The 16,233-nt window shown below is 49.8% G+C and overlaps 1 long non-coding RNA gene across 1 annotated transcript; it reads left to right on the top strand.

Moving 5' to 3' along the window:
• The first annotated feature begins 1,600 nt into the window (after window positions 1-1,600).
• On the top strand, window positions 1,601-14,818 carry LOC147108953 (uncharacterized). The gene is made up of 2 exons (XR_015080696.1): window positions 1,601-1,899; window positions 12,842-14,818. It is a non-coding gene; the product is annotated as an uncharacterized LOC147108953 (long non-coding RNA).
• Window positions 14,819-16,233: the final 1,415 nt, after the last annotated feature.

The raw sequence follows: 16,233 nt of genomic DNA, 5'->3' as shown, positions 1-16,233 counted from the left end.
GCTGTTTTCTGTCCTTAAGCCAATTCCTTATCCAAGCTGCCACTGACCCACCTATTCCATGAGCCTCAATTTTGTTAACCAGCCTTCTATGTGGTACTTTGTCAAACGCCTTCCGAAAATCCATGTAGCCAACATCCATTGCATTCCCTTCATCGATCCTCCCTGTTACTTCATCAAAAAATTCTGTCTTTAACAAATCCGTGTTGGCTCTCCTCAATTAGCTTAAACCTCTCCAAGTGCCCGTTAATTTTTTACTTGATTATTGTTTCTAAAACTTTACCCAACACTGATGTTAAACTGACCGGCCTGTAGTTACTAGGATTGTCCTTACACCCTTTCTTGAACAATGGTGTCACATTTGCCACTTTCCAATCCTCGGCACCTCCCCCGGTAAATTAGTTAACTGTTTGAAACAGAAGAAGATACAGGGATATGGGGAGAGAGCGGGGCAGTGGGATTAGTTTGGGATTGATACAGGGCTGTGGGGAGAGAGGGGGGCAGTGGGATTAGTTTGGGATTGATACAGGGCTATGGGGAGAGGGCGGGGCAGTGGGATTAGTTTGGGATTGATACAGGGCTATGGGGAGAGAGGGGGGCAGTGGGATTAGTTTGGGATTGATACATGGCTGTGGGGAGAGAGCGGGGCAGTGGGATTAGTTTGGGATTGATAGAGGGCTATGGGGAGAGTGGGGCAGTGGGATTAGTTTGGGATTGATACACGGCTATGGGGCGAGAGCGGGGCAGCGGGATTAGTTTGGGATCACTCCAGCAAAGAGGCAGCACAGACACGATGGGCTGAATGGTTTCCTTCGGCGCTATTAAGTTTCTAACTGTGCTTGTTGTTTCCTTTGTGTACATTTACCCTCTGTCCTCCAGGCTTCCTGTGAGGGTCGCAGCCCATCAGGGTGCCTGACAGTTGTGAGAATTCCACACATTGCTGCTGAATGGTGAAATGTGCTTCCTTCACATTCTCCAACCAGCCGTGCAGTGTTCAGTGCCGGCTCAACAGATGTCATGAAGATCTATTGCTCATTAAACATCTCCTTCCTGAAGGTTGGCACTGTCGGATGCCAAGCCCTGCCCGTGCAGCACAACAATGCCTCGGGTTAGAGCTGCTGGACCTCGAATGCCACCTCCTCCCGCTCTTCCTCACTTGTGAGCAGTGTCTCACCCAGTGTTCTCTCCCCTGGGGTGCTTGGATCGGGGAGTCAGTGGAGGGCATTAGATGTGCTCGTGTCCTGCCTGCCACTGGCTGCCTCCATCTCATTCCCCAATAGGACAATGATGCTCTGTTGCCATGATTTCAGGATGGCATGCCTTCAAATAGCGGTAAGATGTGTGCCCTGCCAACATTGTGAGTCTGTCTCAGTGTTACTGAGTGAGAGGGCAACTCGCCTCCAAACTCCCTCTCCCCTGTCCTTCTCACACGCTGGGCATGAGTTAACACAGGCATGAGCTACAAATGGTCACATTCAATGTTGCCGCTAATTTTTTTGTGTGGGGCGGGGGTCGGGGCATTCAATTTCATGCGCAGTTATTTCAGTTGTAAAGCGGGCGAGCAGCCTGCGCGGGCCACACAGCTTAATGGGAACATTTTCAGATTTATTTACAGATTAAAGAATACACGGAGGCAGCAAGATACTGAACCAGCGCGACATTTCAAATCAATAATTACAGAAACAGTCTACAAGGAGTTTAAATCCCTTTTGACAACACATTTCTCACACAGTTTGTCAAGACTTTCGGATGAAACTGCCGTTAACTGCAATGTTGGATGTGAATTTCCAGCTCGCCCACGATGAACACTTTTTCCAGAACCACAGATGAGCAACAGCTGTGATTTAAGCCACAGAAAGTCCTTCATTCAACAATACTTGTTTCTTTGAACAAAGCCACAAAGTAAACTTTTGATTATTAATTTCTAAACACAGACATCGACACAAACAAAGGGCGTGCATTCAGAATAAACAGATCTCGTTGAATACACTGATAGGTCTGATCAGGCCAGTGGGATTCCCCCAGAGATAAGATGGCTGTGGCCAATTTTAAATTGGACTTACCCGATCTAACTAAAGCTTTACAAAATAATACACAGGAATCTCCCCATTTTGTCAAACCAACCTCGTTGAAATTCTGGCCTCTTGCAGGAGTGAGTGGCTTCAGCGAATAAGGATGGAAACAAAACAAAAAAAAGGTTAAGTTACATATAAAACAAAATAAGTTACATGAACAAGTCACAATAACAAGCTGCAGCAATAAGTTGCATTACTGACATATTAATAAGTTAGAGTTACAATAACAAGTTACAGTACGAATTCAGCTCTCAGTTCATCATTCTAGTAAATCTTCTCTGCACCTTCTCCAGTGTCTCTATATCCTTTATATAATAATAGCTGAGGGTGCCCGGCAGTGCCGAGGCTTTTTTGAGGGCATGTTGTTGTTGGAAGAGAGAGAGGGAGCGACTGGGGGGAAGAGAGAGAGGGAGGGGGAAGAGAGAGAGAGGGGGGAAGGAGAGAGAGAGGGAAGGAGAGAGAGAGAGGGAAGGAGAGAGAGAGGGAAGGAGAGAGAGAGGGAAAGAGAGAGAGGGAAGGAGAGAGAGAGAGGGGGAAGGAGAGAGAGAGGGAAGGAGAGAGAGAGGGAAAGAGAGGGAAGGAGAGAGAGAGGGAAGGAGAGAGAGAGAGAAGGAGAGAGAGAGAGGGAAGGAGAGAGAGAGAGGGAAGGAGAGAGAGAGGGAAGGAGAGAGAGAAGGAGAGAGAGAGGGAAGGGGGGAGAGAGAGAGGGAAAGAGAGAAAGAGGGAAGGAGAGAGAGGGAAGGAGAGAGAGGGGCAAGGAGAGAGAGAGGGGGGAAGGAGAGAGAGGGAAGGAGAGAGACGGGGGGAGAAGAGAGAGAGATTGGGGGAGAAGAGAAAGATATTGGGGGAAGAGAGAGAGACTGGGAGTGTGAGAGAGAGAGAGAGACTGGGAGTGTGAGAGAGAGAGACTGGGAGTGTGAGAGAGAGAGAGACTGGGAGTGTGAGAGAGAGACTGGGAGTGTGAGAGAGACTGGGAGTGTGAGAGAGGGAGTGGGAGAGAGACTGGGAGTGTGAGAGAGTGGGAGTGCGAGAGAGAGACGGGGTGAGAGAGAGAGACTGGGAGTGTGTGAGAGAGAGAGACTGGGAGTGTGAGAGAGAGAGAGACTGGGAGTGAGTGAGAGAGAGAGACTGGGAGAGAGAGAGAGAGACTGGGAGTGTGTGAGAGAGAGACTGGGCGTGTGTGAGAGAGAGAAAGATTGGGAGTGAGAGAGAGAGAGACTGGGAATGTGAGAGAGAGAGAGACTGGGAGTGTGAGAGAGAGAGAGCGAGAGACTGGGAGTGGGAGTGAGAGAGAGAGAGAGACTGGGAGTGAGAGACAGAGAGACTGGGAGTGTGAGAGAGAGAGCGAGTGGGAGTGTGTGTGAGAGAGAGAGTGGGAGTGTGAGAGAGAGAGAGTGGGAGTGTGTGAGAGAGAGTCATAGTTATACAGCACGGATAGAGGCCCTTCGGCCCATCGTGTCCGTGCCGGCCATCAAGCCCTGTCTAATCTAATCCCATATTCCAGCATTTGGTCCGTAGCCTTGTATGTTATGGCATTTCAAGTGCTCATCCAAATGCTTCTTCAATGTTGTGAGGGTTCCTGCCTCCACAATCCTTTCAGGCAGTGAGTTCCAGACTCCAACCACCCTCTGGGTGAAAAAGTTCTTTCTCAAATCCCCTCTAAACCTCCCGCCCTTTACCTTGAATCTATGCCCCCTAGTTATTGACCCTTCTACTAAGGGAAAAAGCTCCTCAGCATCCATCCTATCTATGCCCCTCATAATCTTGTACACCTCAATCATGTCCCCCCTCAGCCTCCTCTGCTCCAAGGAAAACAAACCCAATCTGCCCAGTCTTTCTTCATAGCTGAAGCGCTCCAGCCCTGGTTACATCCTGGTGAATCTCCTCTGCACCCTCTCCAAAGCGATCACATCCTTCCTGTAGTGTGGCGACCAGAACTGCACACAGTATTCCAGCTGTGGCCTAACCAGTGTTTTATACAGCTCCATCATAACCTCCTTGCTCTTATATTCTATGCCTCGGCTAATGAAGGCAAGTATCCCATATGCCTTTTTTACCACCTTATCCACCTGTTCCGCCGCCTTCAGGGATCTGTGTACTTGCACCCCCAGATCCCTCTGCACCTCCGTCTTGCCTAGGGTCTTACCATCCCTTGCCTTGTTAGTCCCCCCAAAGTGCATCACCTCGCACTTTTCCGGGTTAAATTCCATTTGCCACTGTTCCGCCCATCTGACCAACCCATCTATATCGTCCTGCAGACTGAGGCTACCCTCCTCGCTATTTACCACCCTATCAATTTTTGTATCATCCGCGAACTTACTGATCATACCTTTTACATTCATAGCCAAGTCATTAATGTAGACCACAAACAGCAAGGGACCCAGCACCGATCCCTGTGGCACCCCACTGGCCACAGGCTTCCAGTCACAAAAACAACCTTCGACCATCACCCTCTGCCTTCTGCCACTAAGCCAGTTTTGTATCCAATGTGCCAAGGCACCCTGGATTCCATGGGCTCTTACCTTCTTGACCAGTCTCCTGTGCGGGACTTTATCGAAGGCCTTACTGAAATCCATGTATACCACATCCACTGCATTACCCTCATCCACACACCTAGTCACCCCCTCAAAAAATTCAATCAAATTAGTCAGACATGATCTTCCCTTGACAAAGCCATGTTGACTATCCCTGATTAATCCTTGTCTCTCCAAGTGGAGACTAATTTTGTCCCTCAGAATTTTTCCAATAATTTTCCTACCACTGATGTTAGGCTCACTGGCCTGTAGTTCCCTGGTTTTTCCCTACTTCCCTTCTTGAATAATGGTACTACATTAGCGGTTCTCCAGTCCTCTGGCACATCCCCTGTGGCCAGAGAGGTCCTGAATATATGTGTTAGAGCCCCCGCAATCTCTTCCTTTGCCTCACACAGCAGCCTGGGATACATTTCATCCGGGCCTGGGGATTTATCCATTTTTAGGCCTGCTAAAACCGCCAATACCTCCTCCATCTCGATGTTAATATGTTCGAGCATATCACAGTCCCCCCCTATTTCTATGAGCTCTCACTCCCAGTCTCTCTCTCTCACACTCCCAATCTCTCTCTCACACTCCCTCTCTTTCTCTCTCACTCCCAATCTCTCTCTCTCTCACACTCCCAATCTCTCTCTCTCTCACACTCCCAATCTCTCTCTCACACTCCCAATCTCTCTCTCTCACACTCCCAATCGCTCTCTCTCACACTCCCAATCTCTCTCTCTGTCTCATGATTTGTGTATCTGTACCCCCAGATCCCTCTGCTCCTCAACCCCATTTAGACACTGATTTTCCTAGGAGTGTGTGACCTCCTTATTCTTCCTACCAAAATGTACCACCTCACACTTAACTATATTGAAGTTAATTTGCCAATTACATGCCCATTCTGCAAGTTTATTAATGTTTTCCTCTATTTTGTTGCATTCCTCCTCAGTATTTACTTTAACCCCCAATTTGGTGTCATCCACAAATGTTAAAATTGTACTTCCAATTCTGTGTCCAAATCGTTCTTGTAAATGGTGAACAACTGTGGTCCCAGCACCGATCCCTGTGGAACACCACTTCCCACCTTTTGCCAATCTGAGTAACTACCTTTAACCCCTACAGGGTTAATTAGCAATCTCATAGTAAAGAATCCTCTGGGGCAGAGTGATCATAATATGATAGGAAAGTCACTCTCAAAATTAATGTGAAATTCTAAGTCCAAAACTAGAGTCTTAAACTTAAATAAAGTCAATTACATAGGTATGAGGGGCGAGTTGGCTAAGGTAGATTGAAAAAATAGATTAAAAGGTATGGCGGTAGATAAGCAGTGGCTAGCATTTAAAGAAATATTTCATAATTCTCAACAAAAATACATTCCATTGAGAAACAAACTCCACGGGTAAAGTGATCCAACCGTGGCTAACTAAAGAAGTTAAGGATAGCATTAGATTGAAAGAAGAAGCTTATAATGTTGCAAAGAATAATGGTAACCCTGAGGATTGGGAGAGTTTCAGAAACCAGCAAAGGTTGACCAAAAAATTGATAAAAAGGGAAAAAATAGAATATGAGAGAAAACTAGCAAGAAATATAAAAGCAGATTGTAAGAGTTTCTACAAGTATGTAAAAAGGAAAAGAGTAGCAAAAGTAAACGTTGGTCCCTTAGAGGCTGAGACAGGAGAAATTATTATGGGGAATAAGGAAATGGCAGAAATATTTTGTATCTCTCTTCACAGTCGAAGACACAAAAAGCAGACCAAAAATGGTGGGGAACCAAGGGTCTAATGAGGGTGAGGAACTTAACGTAATTAATATAAGTAGAGAAAAAGTACTAGAGAAACTAATGGGACTAAAAGCCGACAAATCCCCTGGACCTGACGGCCTACATCCTAGGGTTCTAAAGAGGCGGCTGAAGAGATAGTGGATGCATTGGTTTTGATCTTCCAAAATTCCCTAGATTCTGGAACGGTCCCAGCGGATTGGAAGGTCGCAAATGTAACACCGCTATTCAAGAAAGGAGGGAGAGAAAAAACAGGGACTACAGGCCAGTTAGCCTGACATCAGTCATCGGGAAAATTCTGGAATCTATTGTTAAGGAAGTGGTATCAGGGCACTTAGAAAATCATAACATGATTAGGCAGAGTCAACATGGTTTTATGAAAGGGAAATCGTCTTTGACAAATTTATTAGAGATTTTTGAGGGTGTAACTAGCAGGGTAGATAAAAGGGAACCAGTGGATGTAGTATATTTGGATTTACAAAAGGCATTCAATAAGGTGCCACATAAAAGATTAGGGCTCATGGGGTTGGAGGTAATATAGTAGCATGGATAGAGGATTGGTTAACGAACAGAAAACAAAGAGTAGGAATAAACGGATCTTTTTCAGGTTGGCAGGCTGTAACTAGTGGGGTGCCACAAGGATCAGTGCTGGAACCTCAGCTATTTACAATCTATATTAATGACCTAGATGAAGGGACCGAGTGTAATGTATCCAAGTTTGCTGATGATACAAAGCTAGGTGGGACAGTAAGCTGTGAGGAGAACACAAAGGGCTGGATTTTGTCAATGGGAAGTTTTTGGAGGCGGGACTGCTGCTTGTTGGCTTTCAATCCCGCCTCCATCAGCTTCTGGCCAACCAGCGGGATTTTCCCCTGATTTACCTTGTTAAGCCTGCCCTGCGGGCTCAGCAGGCCAATTAGGGGGAAGTCACTGACAGAGCACGTCAACGTCTTGAAAGAAGAAATGTCATAATTTGACAGCTCTGTGAAGCTGTCAAACACCGACATTCTGTGTAGTTTGCTGAGTCTTTGTGTTCAGGACTCATCAAATCTTTCAACTTTGCAGAAATCACCTGGCTGTTGGTTCGGAGGATCCAACAGCCAGCCTGTGAAATCTACAATGACGATGTCGGGACTCTGGCTCCACAGCGGCTGAGGGCTGTAGGCAGAAACAAAGGTAAGTGAACATTTTATAACACTTAACACTCACCTTACATACTTACCACTCCACACTTGCACCCATCACTCAGCTCTACATCTCACTTTCAGACCCCTCCGACCTCCGCAGACCTCCTTCTCGTCTCCTACACCCTGGCGGGGTTCCCCGAGGTCGGGAAGCCTGCACTTCGGAGCTAAAAATAGGGATAATCCTATTTTCTGCCTGTTAACTACCTGTTAACAGGAAGTTAATAGGCTTTAATCCCTTTCCCGCCTCGAGGAGATGGGACCCGGGGCAGGACAGCTTCCCGCCTCCTGGCAAAAGGGCACGGAGGCAGGTTGGGGGCGGGTTTGCCAGCCGCCCCCACATTCTGCAACTTTACTGGCAGTCCTGCCTCCATACCCGCCTCCTCGGGGCTGAGAAAATCCAGCCCAAAGAGGCTGCAAAGGGATATAGATAGACTGAGTGGGCAGTAAGGTGGCAGATGGAGTATAATGTAGGGAAATGTGAGGTTATTCACTTAGGTAGGAAGAATAGAAAAACAGAATGGCCTAGAAATTCAGTTGTTAGCGCCAGCCGCTAGCGCCTTAGGAGGAGGAGACGTGGGGCGCTAAGCGGCTAGCGCCTGGGTGTGGCGCGATCTGCGCCTCTCGCGAACTTCACTCAAGATTTAGCGGCGGCGCAAAACTGCAGCGCCCGCTCAGCTGCGCGCGCAGATCCTGACGTCATTTCATGGTGCAACCGGAACTTCAGTGGCACCGACCTTCTGTGCGCCTGGCGCCCCCAGCAACTGGTAGAGGGGAACGGTTCCCAGTCGCTGCGGGGTGCGGGGGGCGCTATTTAAAGGGGACTCCTCCTGCATTATAAGTGGCAGCCATTTTGTGGCAATCCTGTGTGAGAGACGGATATTTGGAGAGAGACAAAGGGAGAGAGCTTTCTGCTTTGACTCAGCGCTCGCACAGGTACTTCTGGCTTCAGGCCAGAGCTTTGCACTTGGATTTAACTTTCAGTGCCATAGCCTTGAGTCACCACATATAATGGGGACTGCAATGGGTGGAAACATTGGCTTACTGCATTGCATTCAAAGGGTTCAGAGACGCCGTGAGAGAGTGCCAGTCATGGCCAGACGGAGAAGGGCCAACAGGCATCGGCACAGGAGGCCTTACCCACCCAGGGTATACCGCCAGCAGTTCTCATATCTGAACATGTCTGAGGAGCAGTGTGTTCGGAGGCTGCGATTCAGAAGGGAGGTGGTCACTGAGATCTGCCACCTGCTTCGCAGAGATCTGCAGCCACAGCTGAGGAGCAGGACGTCTCTGTCGGTGGCAGTGAAGGTGACGGTGGCTCTCAACTTCTATGCCACCAGCTCCTTCCAATCCGCTACTGGGGACATTGCCAACATCTCCCAGTTCGCGGTACATTGCTGCATCCGCCAGGTGACCAATGCCCTTTTCAGAAGGAGACGTCAGTACATCTCCTTCCCCATGACCCTGGACAAGCAGCAAGAGTGTGCAATAGGATTTGGAGGAATAGCGGGCTTCCCCATGGTCCAGGGCACCATTGGCTGCACGCATGTGGCTTTGTGGGCACCTCTACAGAATGCCGAGGATTACCGCAACTGGAAGGGCTACCATTTGCTCAACGTCCAGTTGGTGTGTGACCACAGGCAGCTCATACTAGCTGTCAATGCCCGCTTTCCAGGCAGCAGCCACGATGCCTTCATCCTGCACCAGACTTCTGTGGCAGACATTTTCGAAGCCCAGGCTCACCCATGAGGATGGCTTCTCGGGGACAAAGGCTATCCTTTGTGCACCTGGCTGATGACCCCGCTCCGTGCGCCCAGCACCCCTGCTGAAGAGCGATACAATGACAGCCATCAAGCTACCAGGAACATCACTGAGCACACAATCGGCGTGCTCAAGCAACGGTTCCGCTGTCTGGACCATTCTGGAGGAGCCCTACAGTACTCGCCTGAGCGAGTCTCCCATTTCGTTGTAGTGTGCTGCATGCTGCACAACCTGGCTATCCTCAGGACTCAGCCACTGCCAGCAGACATTGGAGGACCACCAGAGGAGGAAGAGGAGGAGGAGCACCAAGACGGGAGGGAGGCACAAAGTGCAAGGGCCATCCGTCGGCGGCTTATTGCAACTCGGTTCTAGGCCCCCTCTCAGGGAATGGCTTGTGCCAATGAAAGAACCTGAATGGAGCCGCTCCGCAAGCCCTCAGCCGGTCAAGGCAACAAATAGTTCAAAGTGCAAACATGGACAATGTGATTAAAGAAATGTGTTTACTGTGCAAACTCTGTGCCCTTCCCGCATGACAAACTAATTCAGATAAACCCCCCCAAAAACAGTCAGAGACATAACTGGCTCTCACAACCTTCAGAAAATGAAAAAAACAGTTAAACAAAAATGACCATGATCCTCGGCCTTCATATAAAAAACAAACACAACAGTCTCGGCCTTCATATATAAAAAAAACATTCTTGGCCTTCATATATAAACACAACATTTGGCCACACCTTCTACTTTTTCCCCTGTGAGGGTGACCCGCCTCGCTTCCGCGAATGGCCCCTTCCCGCCCTGCAGCTCCTCCTCAATGGGACCCCAGTGGCTGCAGCAAGACTGGGGGAAGGCTGCTGAGGGTCAGATGGTGAGACGCCAGATGCCCTTGGGGGACGGCCTGGACCAGCTCTGGGCCTGAAGGGCCCGGCTGCTGACTGCTCCAACTCTGCTTGGGCGGCAGCAGTCTGTCCTACGGGTGGTGGCAGCTGCAGTGGAGGAGTGACAGTGTTGGCTGCAGGAATGCTGCCAACCTGACAGAGCACAGGCACTCCCTGGTCGGCTGATACACTGGCACAGGCCAGCACTGCAGCATGCGCAGCAATCTGCTGAAGCACAGACTGCTGGGCTGCTGCGGCACGGTGAGGGCCCCGGCGATGCCTGGCCGATCCAGCGAGGGTGGCAGCAGTTAGTGCCCGTGTGGCCCTGATCTGTGTCTGCATCAGACCAGCCAGTGAATGCACGGCACGACTGAGCACTTGGCTGGAAGCCGCCTGTGCTGCCGCGAAGTCCTGCAGACTCCTTGTCTGTGCTGCACTGAATTCTTGCAGACTCCTGGCTTGTGCTGCCCCGAATTCCTGAGCACTCCTTGCCAGTGACTCTATGGAGTCAGGCATCCTTGCCACTGCAGCCATGAGCTCAGTGTGCCTGCGCTCAGCCTGGGTGCCCATTTCACCAAGGAGCCGCACCTCCTCTGCACTCACTGTAGCAGGACTGGAGGCCACACTCACCCTCCGGGGAGAAGGCCGCCGAGATTCCCCACCCCTCTCGCGTTGCTGCAGCCCGCTGGGCCCCGGAGCTTCACTTTCCTCAGACCCTTCCCCCCTGCTTCCCTCCAGGGAAGACACGTCCCCATCATGGCCATGGGCTGCCTCGGCTGAGGGTGGCACTGATGGGCCGGCTTCCTCTTCCTCAAATTCAGAATCACTGACAGTGGCAGCTTGAGGGCCCGCCTCCTCACCTGGTGAATCAGCATCTGAAAGCAGGGAGGCACAAGAGTTGCTTTAGAGTGAGGACAGGGCAGCAGCGAGGGAGGCATGAGTGCTGCTATGCACTGCATTGGTTCGATAGTGGCAAAGGATGCTGGTGTGAGGCACAAGTGGAAAGAGAGAGGTCAAAAAGGTGATGACCTTACCATTGCTGTCCAGAACAGGGTCGGCATCTCCACTGGCGACGGGGCCAATCAGCCGGCCTGCCATAATGCGCTCCACACACTGCTCCAGGTCGCTGAGCTCTTTGAGGTCAGGACGGCCTCCCCCGGTCCGTCGCTGCTGCCTGCGATTGTGGGCCAGCTTGCCCTGCAAGAGAAAGGACGACCTCTAAGTACAGTGTCAAGCCCTAATCTTGCCTGCACTGCCTCCCATGGTGGAATAGCCCTGACAGTGTCAAGCCCTCATCTTGCCTGCACTGCCTCCCACGGTGGAATAGCCCTGACAGTGTGTAAAGTGGTGAATGTGCAAGTGGTTTTCATGAGAGTCCCATAGTTCTTGGATGAGGGCTGGGCATTGGGCCTTTCAGGTCCCTTTGGCCAGAAACTGAGGTGCACACGCAGGGATGAACAGGATAGTGGAAAGGGTACTCACCCTGACAACCTGAGTGAGGTCGTTGAACTTTTTCCTGCATTGAAGTGGAGTCCTGGCAACCATGCTGTTGGTGGTCACCCTGTTTGCCACCTCCCTCCAGGCTTTTCGGTATTCGCTGGGAAGCGGCCTCCTCCCACTGTCAGGGAAGAGGACAGGTCGCCTGCGCTCTACTGCGCCAACCAGTAGCCTCAGGGCACCCTTTGCTGAAGAGCTCCGCTCGCTCCCTAGCCTTCTGCATGGTCCTGGGCGTAGAAATGATGATCCAGCAATGGTCAGGCCTTGCTTCAGGGCTGCAGTGTGCAGGGCGTGGCAGCCAAACAAGTCCACCCTCCCCCTTTAAGAGCTGACCGGCACCAGCGTGTCTGCCTTCAATCAGCAACTCGCCGCACCTGCGCTGCGCCCGCCCTCGGTGTTAGTGCCTTGGCTTGCCGGCTTAGTGCCTTATGATAGTCGTGCATCACCTGCTTTAGCGCAGCAGCAACCTCTTGGGGCGATGCAACTCAATTTCGGTGAAGGTGGCGCAAAGTTGCGCCGGGCGCTAAATTTAGCGAACCCCCGGCTATAGTGCCCCAAACGTGGCGATACTGAATTTCTAGGCCAATATTTTTTAAATGGTGAGAAACTTTCAAATGTTGGGGTTCAGAGAGATTTGGGTGTCCTCGTGCAAGAAACACAGAAAGCTAGCATGCAGGTACAGCAAGCAATAAGGACGGCAAATGGCATGTTGGCCTTTATTGCAAGGGGGTTGGAGTATAAGAGTGAGGAAGTCTTGCTCCAATTGTACAGGGCCTTGGTGAGACCACACCTGGAGTACTGGGCACAGTTTTGGTTTCCTTACCTAAGGAAGGATATACTTGCCTTGGAGGCGGTGCAACGAAGGTTCACTAGATTGATTCCTGGGATGAGAGGGCTGTCCTATGAGGAGAGATTGTGTAGAATGGGCCGATACTCTGGAGTTTAGAAGAATGAGAGGTGATCTCATTGAAACATATAAGATATAACAAATATGATAGAATTCTTCATTAAGATGGAGAGTGAAGTAGTTGACTCAGAGACTAGGGTCCTGAATTTAAATAAAGGAAACTACAGTGGCGGTACCACCGGTTGTTCCTTACATTGAGATACATAATTCCCTTTAACTTACCTTACTGTATGTGTCTGTTGCTATACTCAGGCTTCTCTCCTGTACTCTGACATCATGACATCAGAGCTCGGAACCTTCCAACAGTAGAGCTCGGAACCTGCTGGCAGTTGAGCTGGGAAACTTCTAGTTAGTCATCGTGGAGTCCCCGCTGGGACATGACCTATACCACGGTGCTCCTACAGTCAGCCATTTTACCTGCCATCTTACCTGATATAATTAGTCTGTTCCTGTAAATAAACAACTTGTTAATAGTTCGTCGAAGTCAAACTCTCTTATTTAGTGGCGATCTACACGAACCGTTACATTGGTGACCCAACGACGTGAGTACGGGAGCTCATCAATTCCAACACTACAATTGGTGAACCCGTATCCGTGAACGATTTTCACGGTAGCAACACGCGCCTGAACTTTGTCTTCCCACAAGATGACCAACGCACAACCGACGAACAACCACGGAACAGCAACCGCCTCACTCCGCCAAAGGCGACCCCGTCTTTGCGAACGTATTCGCAAGGTAAGCGCAGCCTGGAGCAGATCCCGTTTGACACGGACAAACCTCAACCGGACCCCGTTCGTTTTTTTTTTGTGAGCAATTTTCACAAAAGAAGCACACCATGGAAGCACCAGCCATTTTGCTGTTGCTACCGCAATCCAGGGAGCCACAGTCTCCCTCGTGCTTTATACCGGTAGAAGCCCCGTTCGACGAGAACATCGATGCGGCGCCGACCACGCACTTGCTCACGGTCCCCGTCCTCGTCTTTCCTACCGCCACACGGATCGTCCACCTCTACGTCCACAGCGACAGCAAGTATAAATCTCTCCAAGCGTGGGGTACAGCATGTTCAGGCCCACAAAATTGAAGCACGCCCTGCGGGGATACCACGAGGACTCACCCCCGCGAAACACGAGGACCCATCCCTCACGAACCACGAGGACCCATCCCTCGTGAAAAACGACGACTCCTTCTCTGCCGACGACGCACCAGCCCTTCAGCCTGCTGGTTGTGTTACCTACTACACGATTCGGCGTGAACATAAGGCGTGCCGCCCTCCCGGCTGTTTTCTCCTAAATCTATAACTGTTACAAGTGTTGCCGCCCTCCAGGCAGAGTTAACCCCTCCTGAAAGCAACAACAACCTGGACCGTTGCCGCCCTTTCTCCAGTTTTCCCTTTAACAAATGCAAACGTCTACTGAAGCTGCACACATCGAGGACGGGTCCAACGGGCATCCTGCGGCCGCGATCAGCCACGTGAAAGTTGCTAGCCTCACCGATCACAGGTTAACGCAGTAACTCTTCACCCTCTGTTGTGTTAATGTCGTAGCACTATGGCACGCACCGTTCCATGCGTTCCAGCCTCCCGAAGGTTTCATTCACCTGTCGGCGAGTTCACCGACCTCGCCTGTCAAGTCCTTCTGGATTGCCCGTCAGCGTTCCTGCAGAATTCGTCAGAACAAGGACTTGTTCCAACATCAACAGAGTCATCGCCCGTGTCCGCCCGACTTGCCCATCACTCTGACAAGGCCTGCTGTTTCGCACATCTCCACGGTCCTTCGCCTGACGGATACACTTTATTCGCCACGATGCGCGTACGGATCCCCTCACGAGCAGTATCTTCGGAACTCGCTCGCCAAGCCGAGACAGCACGACCGCCGAGACCACCAGCTCATCAGACCATCTCATCCTTGGACTTTCGTTAAAGCGAATTCTGGGGGGGCCTATGTGGCGGTACCACCGGTTGTCCCTTACATTGAGATACATAATTCCCTTTAACTTACCTTACTGTATGTGTCTGTTGCTATACTCAGGCTTCTCTCCTGTACTCTGACGTCATGACATCAGAGCTCGGAACCTGCTGGCAGTTGAGCTGGGAAACTTCTAGTCAGTCCTCGTGGAGTCCCCGCTGGGACAACACCTATACCACGGTGCTCCTACAGTCAGCCATTTTACCTGCCATCTTACCTGATATAATTAGTCTGCACCTGTAAATAAACAACTTGTTAATAGTTCGTCGAAGTCAAACTCTCTTATTTAGTGGCGAACTACACGAACCGCTACACTACGATGGTATGAGGCGCGAGTTGGGTAGGATTGGGGAATGTCACTCAAAGGGTTGATGGTGGATAGGCAATGGCAAACATTCAAAGACCGCATGGATGAACTACAGAATTTGTTCATCCCAGTTTGGCATAAAAATAAAACAAAAAAGGTGACTCAACCGTGGCTAACAAGGGAAATTAGGGATAGCATAAGATCCAAGGAGAGGACATATAAATTGGCCAGAAAAAGCAGTAAACCTGAGGATTGGGAGCAGTTTAGGATTCAACAAAGGAGGACAAAGGGATTAATTAAGAAGGGGAAAATAGAGTATGAGAGTAAGCTTTCAGGGAACATAAAAACTGACTGTAAAAGCTTTTATAGATATGTGAAGAGAAAAAGATTGGTGAAGTCAAGCGTAGGTCCCTTGCAGTCAGAATCAGGGGAATTTATAATGGGGAACAAAGAAATGGCAGACCAATTAAATACATACTTTGGTTCTGTCTTCACAAAGGAGGACACAAATAACCTCCCAGAGATGTCGGGGAACATAGGGTCTGATGAAAGGGAGGAACTGAAAGAAATCAGTATTTGTAGGGAAATGGTGTTAGGGAACTTGACGGGATTGAAGGCCGATAAATCCCCAGGGCCTGATAATCTACATCCTAGGGTACTTAAGGAAGTGGCCCTAGAAATAGTAGATGCATTGCTGGTCATCTTCCAACATTCAATAGACTCTGGAACAGTACCCGTGGATTGGAGGGTAGCTAATGTTACCCCACTGTTCAAAAAAGGTGGTAGAGAGAAGACAGGGAATTACAGACCGGTGAGCCTGACATCGGTAGTGGGGAAAATGCTAGAGTCCATTATAAAAGATGTAATAGCAGAGCACTTGGAAAACAGTGACAGAATCGGACAAAGTCAACATGGATTTACAAAAGGCAAATCGTGCTTGACTAATCTACTGGAAATTTTTGAGGATGTAACTGGTAAAATAGATAAGGGAGAACCAGTGGATGTGGTGTATTTGGACTTTCAAAAGGCTTTCGATAAGGTCCCGCATAAGAGATTAGCGTGTAAAGTTAAGGCACATGGGATTGGGGGCAAGGTATTGACTTGGATAGAGAACTGGTTGGCAGACAGAAAGCAAAGAGTTGGAATAAACAGGTCTTTTTCCGAGTGACAGGCAGTGACTAGTGGGGTACCGCAGGGATCGGTCCTTGGACCCCAGCTATTCACAATATATATTAATGATGATCTAGATGAGGGAACTAGATGTAATATCTCCAAGTTTGCAGACAACACAAAGCTGGGTGGGCGTGTGTGCTGTGAGGAGGATGCCGAGAAACTCCAGTATGATTTGGACAGATTGGGTGAATGGGCAGAA

The sequence above is a fragment of the Somniosus microcephalus genome, chromosome 13 (assembly GCF_052327205.1).
Source record: "Somniosus microcephalus isolate GS21.2 chromosome 13, FLI_Smic_1.0, whole genome shotgun sequence".
Taxonomy (NCBI): domain Eukaryota; kingdom Metazoa; phylum Chordata; class Chondrichthyes; order Squaliformes; family Somniosidae; genus Somniosus; species Somniosus microcephalus.
The sequence above is the reverse complement of the archived record's forward strand: the minus strand, read 5'-3'. Positions and strand labels throughout refer to the sequence as shown.